We start from the raw sequence: 12,579 nt of genomic DNA on the forward strand, positions 1-12,579 counted from the left end.
CCACTTTTGCCCTGCATTATGCTAAACCTTATCTACAAAGGGGAATATACTGTATTTGCCCCCCCAGTTCTGGCACCTTGCCCCCTGGTCTTGGAACTCAATCACCACCACTGTTGAGAACAGTTTCAGGTTACGTGCAACTTACTCACTTGATAAACAATAAATAAAATAAAATACTTATTATTCTTACTTACGTTCAGTGAGTATGTGTTGAGTAATTGACAACATTTCAGGGACCACTGTCCCCCTTCTTCAGGTCGGTTTATGGGCTTCACGGTTGCCCATGAAGCTTTGTCAATAGCAATGGCAAGGATTAGGTTTACATGGAAAGGATAAAATATTGGGATTCCATTACAACTGACCTGTACTGTTTTTTAAAAAAGTACTATGTAAAATTTCCCCCTATTAAAATCTATTAAAACCCCACTGTTACACTTATTAAAAAACAATCCCTTTGGCCTTTTGCCGATCACATGTTAACAGTCAATGTCTTCCTTCCGAAGACAAAAGCTTTGGTTTTGATGAGGCAGCACTGAGTGCCGCATGTGGGACATTTGTGCTGCTATGAGGATGCGGATGACGGAGGGTTAATGAAAGAAATGAGTTTTGGTTTTTAAGTGCACTTTATGTACAGGAAGGCTAATCGGGACTGGACCTACAGTTTAAAGTGGGATCCGAACCGCTTGTGTAACCTGGGACCCCTTGATTACAAGGAAACAATCTTACCACTGCACCATTGGGGAGGCCTTTAATGAAAGAAATGGGTGTCTGTGCGACTACATGGATGCATACCACAATAACCAGAGTAATTGCCATGATGAACACAATAACAATCAAATTGAAGGCTTGAACTTTTCTTCCCAGAAAAAAAATAAGCACTGCAGTAGATCATTGATTATGTGTGTTTCAGGGTAATGGGACTGAAACTTACTATGCAGAAAATACATAAACTGAGATTCTGTAAACATATATCTTATTGAGACCAAGAAGGTAAAATGTAAAATCCAAGACTGTAGAATGAAGGCTTCACTGTATTACTTTCACAGCAGAATACAATGAGCCATGGTAGCTCAGTCGTTAGGGCATGGGCATCTGACTACCATGCGAGACCTGGGTTCGATCCCTGGTGGGGTAGAACCGGGACTTTTTCCAACTGTTCAAGCAGCTCCAGCGCCCACCCAGCATTGTATAAAGTGGGTACCTAGATGAAACTCTGGAGGGTAAAGGCAGCCAGGGGCATGGTGCTGATCACATCACCCCCACCTTTGGCCGTGATCAAGAAAGTGTGGGACCCTAACTTCACACCCCCTATACACCTTCATGGTGTGGTGCAAAGCACAGGGAAGCAGAATACATAAAGTTTCCAAAATATTCATTTCTATACCTATAAATATTTAACATCTGAAGTGAAAGAGAAACTCATCAAGTTTTTATTGGCATGTTTACATTAATTCAGTGAGGCTTTCCTCCATTGCTCAGCAGATATCTAAAACGTACTCCATTGTCTTACACCCATAAAATCATGATGAGGAACCTTTCAAATATTGAAATGAAACAACACAAATGAAACAATACTTTGATGTCTGATGGGCAAGGAAGGCAAGCTACATAGAACTGACACAAATATGTCATGTGTATGTATGTTTCACTTTCATTTAGTGCATGTTGAATGATTAATTTTTATAGTTAAAGAAATAACATTTTTTGAAACCTCACTGCAAATTAAATGATGCTGTGTGGGACAGGTTACGTTTTTTATTTGTTGATGTGCCATTCATCAGTACTTTTGTCAGTTTTATTCTGCTGAAATTTTCATTCAAAATGAATTAATATCGTAACATGACACAAATAGCTTCAAACTCCATGTGCTAACTATACGTTTGCCTTAACTGTCTGTAAGCAGTAACACAAAAATAAAAAAAACACGGTATATGCAGAAAATACATAAACTGAGATTCTGTAAAGTAGAATTGTTAAAATGACATTTCACATGCTTTCCATCAGTATTATCAAGATTAAAATTATATTAAAAAACAGGTGAGGGAAGTAGCTGAAGCTGGAGCATACATATCAATATATTCAGTATACTTAAATTGCCTGTTTTTAAACTAGATTTTAACCTTACCTTGACAGTGTTGAACGGAAGCTAGTGAAACATTTCATTTTTAACAGCGTTACTTATACATGTGACGTATTTCTTTTACAGACAGGTAAGAAAAACATCATAACATAGCTGTGTGTAATACCCTGGTGGATTACGACTTTACTCGTCTTGCTGTTCCTCACTAATTTCATCGAAAACTCCTTGTTAGTTTTAGATGTTTTATCCGACGACTACTGACCATTTATTGTAGTTTTAGAAGTTGTTTAAGTGGGAAGGTTGGCAATTGCTACTTACTCTTTTGTTAACTGACAATTTCCTGTTATTTTAGACATTTCAGGGAAATCTCAATTAGATGTCAAAGTAGTGGTGGGAGGGTTGAACACTTAATTTTAGGTATCATATCAACTCTTACGTCAATTGCTAATTTACTGTTAATTGTCCCAGGCAGTGATTGCTCCCTCCCCCTTAATCCAACCATAATGTGCTATAACAATTAAATATATGTTTTTTTCTTTTCAGAAATTAATGAAAAAGAACTTACTACACCATGGTCTGATTATGCAGCCTATCTAGAATCACAACTGGACATTCATCACCAACCAGAACATCAAATTCTATCATTTCTTTTTGTTCATATCACACAATTGAATTGGCAACTCACTCCTTATTATAAAGTCTGCTATTTTTCATTCATGTAGCTGCAATAGCTAACAGCTTCGACTGCTAAAATAGCCGACTGTTATCATACTGGTGTGAAATGTAATAAATGGAATTTATTAACTCAGCATCTTGCCCATGTTATAGCTTTTTATTCAATACATATTACATGCAAATCTTATCACCAGAGTGTCCTGTAATTTTACTATAATATTTATTTTGCTTGCAAGGAAATTTATAAAAATGGTTCATGATGTATGACAGGTTTTTTGAAGATAAAAATTGTTTCTCCTCCTAGTCAAATTTTGGAAGCATTAATCACTCTCCATCAATTTCTCTGTTGTTGTGAAAACTTCAGAAAAATGGAATGTTTTTATAGCTGGATGGCAGTTTTTACCCAGCCAACTGCCTTTCACCTATATAACATAATTGTAGCTCTTCGCTGATGTTGCTTACAAAATTTGACAAAAATTCTGTCTTCCTTTTCTTTGTTGTGTGTTCTTTTTGGAGAGTGTAGATGAGCTTTTGCATATTGATGTTTGTTTATGATAAAAAAAACACTGAAAATAAATTGTATCACTAGAGCTTCAAGATCAGTGAGGTTGTGGAAGTGAAGGGACACTCTTTGCTACCAAAGTCCAACTGAACGAAACAAGAGTATCTCACTCAAAAATCGACACCCAAAGAAGCGAGCCATCCATTCATTTGTTTCTAGACTTCTATTATATATGAAATGTGAGGCCAGGATTACTTACTTAATCCCTTATGATAATGTTGGAAGGGAAATTCTTGGCAGGAATAATAAAGTTAGCTTTCGAAATGGTATTAAATCTACTGTGTATCATTTGCACAACATCCTACTTCTGTCCTAGAATTGTCAGAAAATTCACAGAATACATTGACCGACACTGCTTAAAATTTATCCTCATTTACTTTGGTACACTTTGAGGTGGAAGTTAGCTCATAATTTAGTAAACTAAAGAAATACAATCTGCCAAATTGTACTTTAGCAACAGAAACTGGTGGAAGATGTGACACACTTGCAAGAAAAATAAAACTCAGAAGTTCAATTTCATTCCAGACTGAGAAAAAAACAAGACTATTCTAAGGTCGCTGATGACTTGAGTTTTTGCATTAAGTCCAGTTTAAGCATAGATAGGCTAATCGAGACTGAACCTACAGTTTAAAATGGGATCCGAACCACTATGAGCCTCTACTGGGTATCAACCTTAAGGTCACTGCTCTAGCCCCTGGAGAATAATTACCAATTTCATGCTTAAAATGTAAAACTGTTCACAAATACATTTTTTCCCTTTTAAACTGCAAAAGTGAGTAGAATATATGGTCTATGTTTACCCACAATGATGCCTCAGTTCCTATAAATACATAACTTGCTTTCAGGTTCATAACCTGAGAGTGAAACTGTATTTCCTTCTAAAATATCAGAATAATTTAAATGAACGTAACATATTTGGTTTATTATATGGAAATTTTTGCAAATCACAAATGGTGACATTACACAAACTTCTCATTTGCATCTTCAGACTCAACAATGTCATAAGAAGGAAACGTTAAGTCATCACTGTATCTTTTAACAAGCCCCATGGATATGAATGAGAATTTTGCAAAATGTTTGTGATGTGTCAAATTTGCTGTTTATACTTATAATAAACAAAATGCACTTTCCAGCACAAAAAACATAAGATATTCACTTATGTGAACCATACACCTTGGTTCCTAATACAGAAGATCAAAGTTATGTGATTTTTCTTTCATTTAATAATTCGTCATAGTTTGGCAGTGATTTGCATTTGAAGTTTAAAGTGGGATCCAAGTCTCTAAAAGGGGCATCTACTGGTTATTAGCAAACAATCTTAATTGAACTATCTATCTTTTAACCTGCTATGTATTTTATCATTACATTTCAAGGGAGGATCTATTCTCTTCAGATGAATAAATACCTTTCTGCTGCTGGCGAGGTGCTCTTTCAAAATGTACTGGTACATGTATAGTAGGCAAAAAGACACTGTACGAGGCACGTCCGGAAAGTAGAACCTGTTTGATGATGATGGTGATGATGATAATAATAATAATAATAATAAACTAAAGAAGTTAGTTGAACAAAACCTTTTAACTCTGAAAGTGCATACCTTGAGCTTTTCTTCTGCATTTCTTCCATGTCATTGTGGATCTGATCCTACTGGGAAACAAATTTGTGTATACCCTCGTCATAGATTTTTGGTGCCAGCCCCCCCTTCAACATCATCTCACTATTGATTTATCCATAAACCTTTGATTCAAAGGTAGGGTTTTTCTATCATGCAAAAACTAAATGATAGGTCTCGCTTTACACTTGGAAGGATTCTTGATTTTTGCTTCATCTTGACTGCCCACAGAAACATATATACACCCATTACCATGATGCAACCCACAATTGACTCATACTGGGTGACCTTGGATGCTGCCTGTGTACCCTCCCACCAATGGACTGGCAGGCAGAAGTGTATGGCTTGTCTCCCAGTGCGATAAGTGCTTCAATGCCAAAAATAGCTCAAGTAAGACTGAATCCTAATAATAAACAACAAATGTTTAAACAGCTGCCTATTGTTGAACTTGAAACACTTTGTTTGTAATGCAATAAAGTGACAACTGCAAAACACAAGGCACAATAAATTGATTCAGAAAAGCACGACTGTTCCAACTAAATTGAAATCTGCACTTATACATTTTTTCTCAATCAAGGCTAACCAATTTTTTATAATTCTTGAAACTTAAGAATTTTTCCAGTTTGTGAATATCATAATGCAGAATCCATTTAATTTCCAGCATCGATATTTACTGCATAATTCCTAAAATTCAAGGAATCCCAGACAGTAAATTAATTGCTGAATACTTTCAACATTGATACTGATACCAACCAATACTTGTCCAGTTTAGGGTCCACTAAATTTCACAAGACACTTTTGTGGTTGAAAGCCCTGAAAATTATGCAAAACATACTCTGCAGTTGCCAAAACTAATTCCCTGACATGTGCAGATTTTCCACATATTTTGAAATAAAATTCCAGCTCATTCTGTTCCAGCAATAAGTGCACACAGTTCACTTACGAAATCAGTAACAATCAAAGTTTTACTTATGTTGGTGAACTGAGATGTAGGAAAACGTTATGCCTCCTTTGTCAAGTTGGGTTCATCTCACTTCATCTCAGCTCACCAACTTAAGTGAAACTTAGATTATTACTGATGCAATGCTCCAGCTTACTTTAACTTTGGATACTGCATACTTTGAATTGGCCTACTTTTCAATACTTCTCAGTGGCCACGGTGGCTCAGTCGGTAACACGTTTGAGTACCATGCTCAAGGTCTCGGATTTGATCCCCCGCCGGTTCAAATCCGGGAACTTTTCTAACGTTGGAAGCTGCCCTGGCGCCCACCCAGCCTCGAATAACATGGGTACCTGGGGGAAACCCTGGGGGGTAAAGGCAGTCAGGGGTGTGATGCTGATCACATCAACCCCACTCATGACCAGATCAAGAAAGTGTGGGGCAACCCCCAATACGCCTTCATGGTGTGGTGCTAAGAACAGGGGAGCACTTTACCTTTTTTATACTTTGAACAGAAATATAATAGCAATTTCTCTAGTTGCAAGTATTTCTTTTTACTTACAAGCATCAGCTGTATCAAATTAGGGTATTCAAGGATAGGAAAATCCAAATTCACTTAAAGAACAACAATCATATCTTTCCATACTCAGATTTTCTCATACATGAGCATATGAAAATTTTTAATTGAGACACTATTACACTGAAAATTGCAATGGAATACTTGATATTTATAAATATTCTGAACAACTTCTTATGGTCATACACGGTGTAGTAAGTGTCAACTGCTTAGAAAATCATCAGAAGCTGATATGTGTAATAGCATGTTAGGTTTTTCCTGCCATATTGTTCTACTGTGCAGTTGCCAGTTTATTGTCTTTGTACCTGTATGGAGTGACCACAACTTTCAGCTTGGAATCCCTCATGCACTGGGGTTCTTAGGGACAATCAATCATCTTAACATGTGCCAATCTAAAGTTATATTTCTGTGTGGAAGGCATGTACACGCAGTATGAGCAATACCAGTGTTTGGTTAAGTTGCTAAAAAAATAACATGTTACAGTTACTTAGCTTAGAAAAGTAATGTGTTACAGTTACCACTACATTGCTTCCAAATGTAACATGTTAACATTACTTTGTCATACAATAAGGAGTGCATATTATCCTAGTGTAATTTTACATGCACTCGTTAAAAATAGCACAAGAAAGCAGCTTTTAATCTGGAAAATAAATCTTCCACTTCTGAATATATATCAAGGTTAAGGAGGTAAAATAAAGGTTGAATGACACAAGGTTAGATATCCTGCTCGATTTGCTGCTTGGTCTTGGACTAAGCTCCACAAATTGCGAAATATCTTCGAAACATGAGGGCACGTGTGTATGTGTCGAGCATGAGCGAAAGAAAAAAAACAAAGGTAAAAGTAAACGACAGGCCCCTCTTGAATTTAATGTTTCTCTTTTATAAAATCTTGGTTGCTTCGTTCGCAGTACATACGTTACTATAAGATACACACCCTTCAAGTTTATACAAACCAAAAAAGCATGATTTGTTATATACAATGTAGTGAATTGTCTGCTACTATTTCTCTGTTTGGTTTCAATTTATGAATCACTTCACTAAACCAGGAGCCAAATGTTGGTCTGTCCATTTCTTGATGATAATCACCCTTCACTTTCATTGCACGGAACAGTAAACATGAGTCTTCAACAAAGCCTTCATTGACCCCAGTGCATGAAACAATAAGCCTCCCCTCCCCCCTTGTCGTCGGTTGCTTCAGCCCTGGCAGTGGTTTTACACGCTCCCACAGTTGAATCAACGTACGACCCGACCCGCATTGACGCATGCCTCATCCAAATAATTAACATGTTGTTTTTTTTCACGGCGATATCTTTTAATACCGCAGAGATTATTATGTTGTCAAACAACAAACAATCGTTTTCTACTCCTAAACTCAACCGCAAATCATTCAATATCTGAGACAGTTCATGCGCTCATTGTCAGCAAATCACCACACGCCCTGTTTTATTTTGGTCTTGTTACCGTAAGGAGGAATATGTATTTAAAACAACTTGTTTAACTTTGAAGAGCTTTTCCTTCGGATGATGCTCAAAATAACTCTCGGGCAAAGCCGGACACTGAACAGGAGACCATGATTCAGCCATTCTCACCGCTGTACAGCACGAATAGTAATGAATCACGATAAAAATAGGGTTAAAAAGTGGGATGTGCAACACTGATATCACTGATTCCACACTCTTTGCAACATATTCAGTCTCAATCGACTCGCTCTTGAGGTTTTGTTTTTCCTTCAGAGCTACCGACTGCCCATTTGGCAAATCTGCAGATTCAAGTTCGTCTGCACAGTGATTGCAACCGATCAAGTCCATACCTGCTAATGGATGTATCATTTTACCTGTATATTACACATTAAATAACTGTTTTGTTGCAAGTGTGCAGTTGTGTCGGAATGGAACCCGTCTCAGCGGAACTATATTCTGAGCGCACGTTTGGATCTACATATGCGAACACCTGCTGCAAACTTAACCTGATGCGAGGCTTAGTTGTGTAGTACTGCTCACACAATTCTCGTTACTGTACTTGTTGGTACATTTTTGTTCACAAGGCATTGCACAGAGCAAGCAAGCTAGAAATATGGATGAGCAACTTGAAGAAGAATGTTGTAGAAGAATAGCTCCTGATGCTATTTCCTTACAATTACTAAAATTACAAGAAGAAAAGAAAAGTATGAGCTAGAAATTGGCTTGAGAGAAAAAATGGTAATCAAGGTGTACTCAACATTTTTTTAATGAACTTGGGTATGGACTCCTACACGAGATTCACAGGTTTCATCATTTAAAATAATATTGTTGATCAACTAAATATGCCAAAAATTTAATACACTGGTAATAATATAGATTTTCATTATCAGCTAGTCACATTTGTCATGTGCAAACTTAATTGTTACGGATAAATATTAATACACACTAACACACCTCATTTCTGTAATCTTTTTCTTGTCACCCAAGCAACACTAAAAAACACAGACAAGAACAGATTTTCCTTGCAAAACTCAGATTATCTTCACATGAGCAAACATTCGATTTGATTGGTTATCGTCACATCGTAGAAGCAAGTTGCAATTAGAACACGATCTAGTCACCAAAACCAGTCAGGCAGCCATTATTTCTAGCCTGGTAGCCAGTCGTGCCAACAAGGGCATTCTAGTAGGAAATCCAGTTCCCCGTGATTCAGCTTAACACACAGTTATATTACTCGCACAATGAATGGCACAAAAGGTTTCGCAAGGGCAGAGATTCAGTGCAAGATGATCCAAAGACAATGTTGATCCCATTTTTTCATGCTCAAGGTTTGGTGCACCATGAATATCATCTGCCTGAAGGTCAAACGATAAACAAAAACTTTTATATTGATGTCCTGAAACATTTGCGTCAAGCAATTCTGTGGTGCCATCCTGATTTGTGGGCATCTGGGCAGTGGTTCTTATTGCACGACAATGCAAGGCCACATACTGCTTTCAGTTCAGGAATATCTGGCCAAGCATCGAATCTCTGCTCTACCACATCCCCTATATTTACCCAACCAGTTACAGTGTGATTATTTTTTGTCTCCCCGTGCAAACACCGCTGAAAGGGAAGCTTCATGAAGATATTGGTAGCAATCCAAACGGTTTTGTGACAGATGTGCTGAGAAGCATCCTAGATGAAGCTTTCCCTGCTTGCTTCCATGACCTCTAGAAACGGTGACAGCTGTGTATAGATAGCCAAGGGGACTATTTTGACAAAACCTAGGACCATTAGTTCCTAAGTTGAATAAATTATTTTTTACGAGCTCAGTCCTGGAACTTTTCTGACAAAGGTTGTACATGCGATTTTTATAGGTTTTTATTAAGAATATTTTAATTAACAAGTTTAGCAAGCCCACCCCAAACCCTAAGAGCTTACAGATGTGTAAATCAGCTGTTTGTGAAATCAATTATCATCCAATCAGATAGGAGCATATACCAGGAGCCTTGTAATGGTCAAATAATATAAAGGATGGGCCAAAAGTCATGATTAGATATTGACACAACCTTATTATTGTGAAAAAAAATGTGGTATTCATCACAGAAACTGAATTGAACTGAACAAGATGCATTCAAATGTGAACAAGAATATCTGGAAGATTAATGTCTGTGGAGTTTAACAGCACCACTAAGATACACTTCCATCAGCAAATCTGACTCCTAACCACAGTACTGGGATTGACTGAACTCTATTGGCAAACAAGACGCATTAGTACCACACAATGCAATGTGAGCATAATAAACATTCCTCTCAACCTACGACAACTTTTTACATCAATTTCACTTGTGAATAATACAGATCTTGCACTATAAATAGCATCGAATCATGACTTTTGGTCCATGGTGTATAATAAAAACCTTTTGCAAAAAAAATAGACATGCCACACAACTTCGCAAGTTTCTACTCAAGCATATATATTTTCAGAACCATAAAAATGGATCCAGAAAACACCTGTAAACACCAAATATGCCAGGTGTACCATACATCTTCTTTTCCCAACACGTCCTCTTTTTAGATAATAAAAAGGCATCTGGGCAGACTTTTTTTTTAAATAAAATTGTCCAGGTTTTCTTCAAATTCCTGACCAATTTAAAACACTAAAAATAAACATGGCATGTCAAAACATGTTTGCAAAATGTTACGCTATTTTGAATGTGAATAACATCATTGCTAAAATCAATACTCAAACAGTCGCTAGTGACAGATATGTCAATATCAGAAATCTACACAAATAATTTTGTATGTTGAGTCATCTTGGACTTGAACTCACATCTACTTCAATGGAATGTACTGTATCTTCCAGTTGATTTAGCATACTTTATTTCTCTTGTAGTTTACGGTTATTACAAGCATAAGAACACAGTTTTTCCTTGACTAAACTAAAAATAAATGTCTGATGAAGGAAGCGTGTGTTCTCCTGAAACGTCACAACGAAAAACTGTGTTCTTATGCTTGTAATAACCGTAAACTACAAGAGAAATAATTCTACAATGCAAGCAATGTGTACATACAAGAAAAACTATTAGCATGCTTTGTTGTTGTTATGTTTTATAGAAAGTTAAAAAAAGATGAAATAAAGTGTAAATGAGTTGATGTAGAAATGTAATAAATGTTTAATTTAATTTAATTTTTTTGCTGAAAGTAAAAAAAAAAGAACATTCTTTTACTCTTCACAAAATATAGTAAACCTAATTTATGATTTTAAAATTAACCTTTCAACAGCCAACCACATGTTAATCCCTATTATGAAAAGTCTTATTAAGACGCTAAACATATTCAAGGTAAACTAAAAACTCATTTATCCAAAAAGACTAATTAAATTTTGAAAACACACAGAAACTTTTTACATTGATATAATCAATATTTAATAGTGTACATGTGATATTATAATGTACACATACACTATCTGGCCATTCGTCACCGGACACCTGGAACGAGTACTTTAATCCGGTTTCAGGCGTCCGTCAGTATCGTGTGGGGCCACCTTTCGCAGCAAGTACAGCCACAACCCTCTGAGGAAGACTGTCCACCAAATTGCGATAGGTTTCGACGGGAATCCTGCTCCATTCCTCTTGCAAAGCGGCGAACAACTCTTTAGTGTTTTTTGGGGGGTGTGGCCTGGCTCTCAACCGGCGCTCCAACTCGTCCCAAAGATGCTCATTCAGGTTGAGATCAGGACTTTGGGCGGGCCAATCAAGTTTTTGCACACCCATATCCTCGAACCACGTGTTGATCACACCTGCCGTATGACATGGGGCATTGTCGTGCTGAAACAGATAAGGACCACTACCGAATTGTGCCCACAATGTCGGTAGCGCAGAATTGTCCAGGATCGTTAGGTATGCATCTGCATTCATGTTTCCACGCACTAACACAAGGGGACCAAGACCATACCAGGAGAAGCATGACCACACCATGATGCTTCCACATGCCTTTGGTGGGGTGTCCGGTGACGAATGGTCAGATAGTGTAGTGTATATTGCAACTCAATAACATTATTTAGTATTTCATAAACCCTGTGGTGCAACAGTTTTCGACGACCAAGCAGCTTTCTGCAGGTTGATATGTTGTCAGCACATCATGTCCCATTGCTGCCATTTGCTGGATCATGACGCTGGGCGAACACCGAAGTTTTGGAGTTCACATGGGCAGATTGAACCTGGGACTGCTTACATCAAAGGTAAGAGTGCTAACCATTCAGCTACATGGCAATTCATTACTCAGTACAGTGCATCAATATTAAAAAGGGCCAAAAAACTGTTATATCTTTACAACAGTAAGAACTATACTTGTATTAGTTTTACCGCCTGTATTTACAGGCCTCCCCGATGGCACAGTGGTAGCGTTGTTGCCTTGTAATCAAGGGGTCGTGGGTTCGATACCCGGTGGAGGCACAAGTGGTTCGGATCCCACTTTAAACTGTAGGTCCAGTCCCGATTAGCCTTACTGTGTATAAAGTGGACTTAAAACAACAAATCAATACCTGTATTTACACCAAGTGGACTGCACTGTTTGCTGTGGCTGTAGTAATGCCAAAATTTTATTTATGTGAAGCAGGGTAGATGAGTTTCTAGTGTTTCAGAGTTCTGGTTCAGTAAAGGGGATTTGTGAATACAAAATAAGCTTACAAA

At 37.4% G+C, this 12,579-nt stretch overlaps 1 protein-coding gene across 2 annotated transcripts in view; it reads left to right on the forward strand.

The window, feature by feature from the left end:
• The window catches only part of up (Troponin T, skeletal muscle), a 30,790-nt gene extending 27,848 nt beyond the window's left edge, over positions 1 to 2,942 (forward strand). For both annotated transcript variants that reach the window (XM_083123695.1, XM_083123694.1), the window contains exon 12: positions 2,624 to 2,942. The gene's annotated coding sequence lies outside the window, so the exon portion shown is untranslated. The remainder of the gene's footprint in view (positions 1 to 2,623) is intronic.
• Positions 2,943 to 12,579: the final 9,637 nt, after the last annotated feature.

The sequence above is a fragment of the Lepisma saccharinum genome, chromosome 6, assembly GCF_977018435.1.
Source record: "Lepisma saccharinum chromosome 6, izLepSacc3.1, whole genome shotgun sequence".
In the NCBI taxonomy this organism is placed as follows: Eukaryota; Metazoa; Arthropoda; class Insecta; order Zygentoma; family Lepismatidae; genus Lepisma; species Lepisma saccharinum.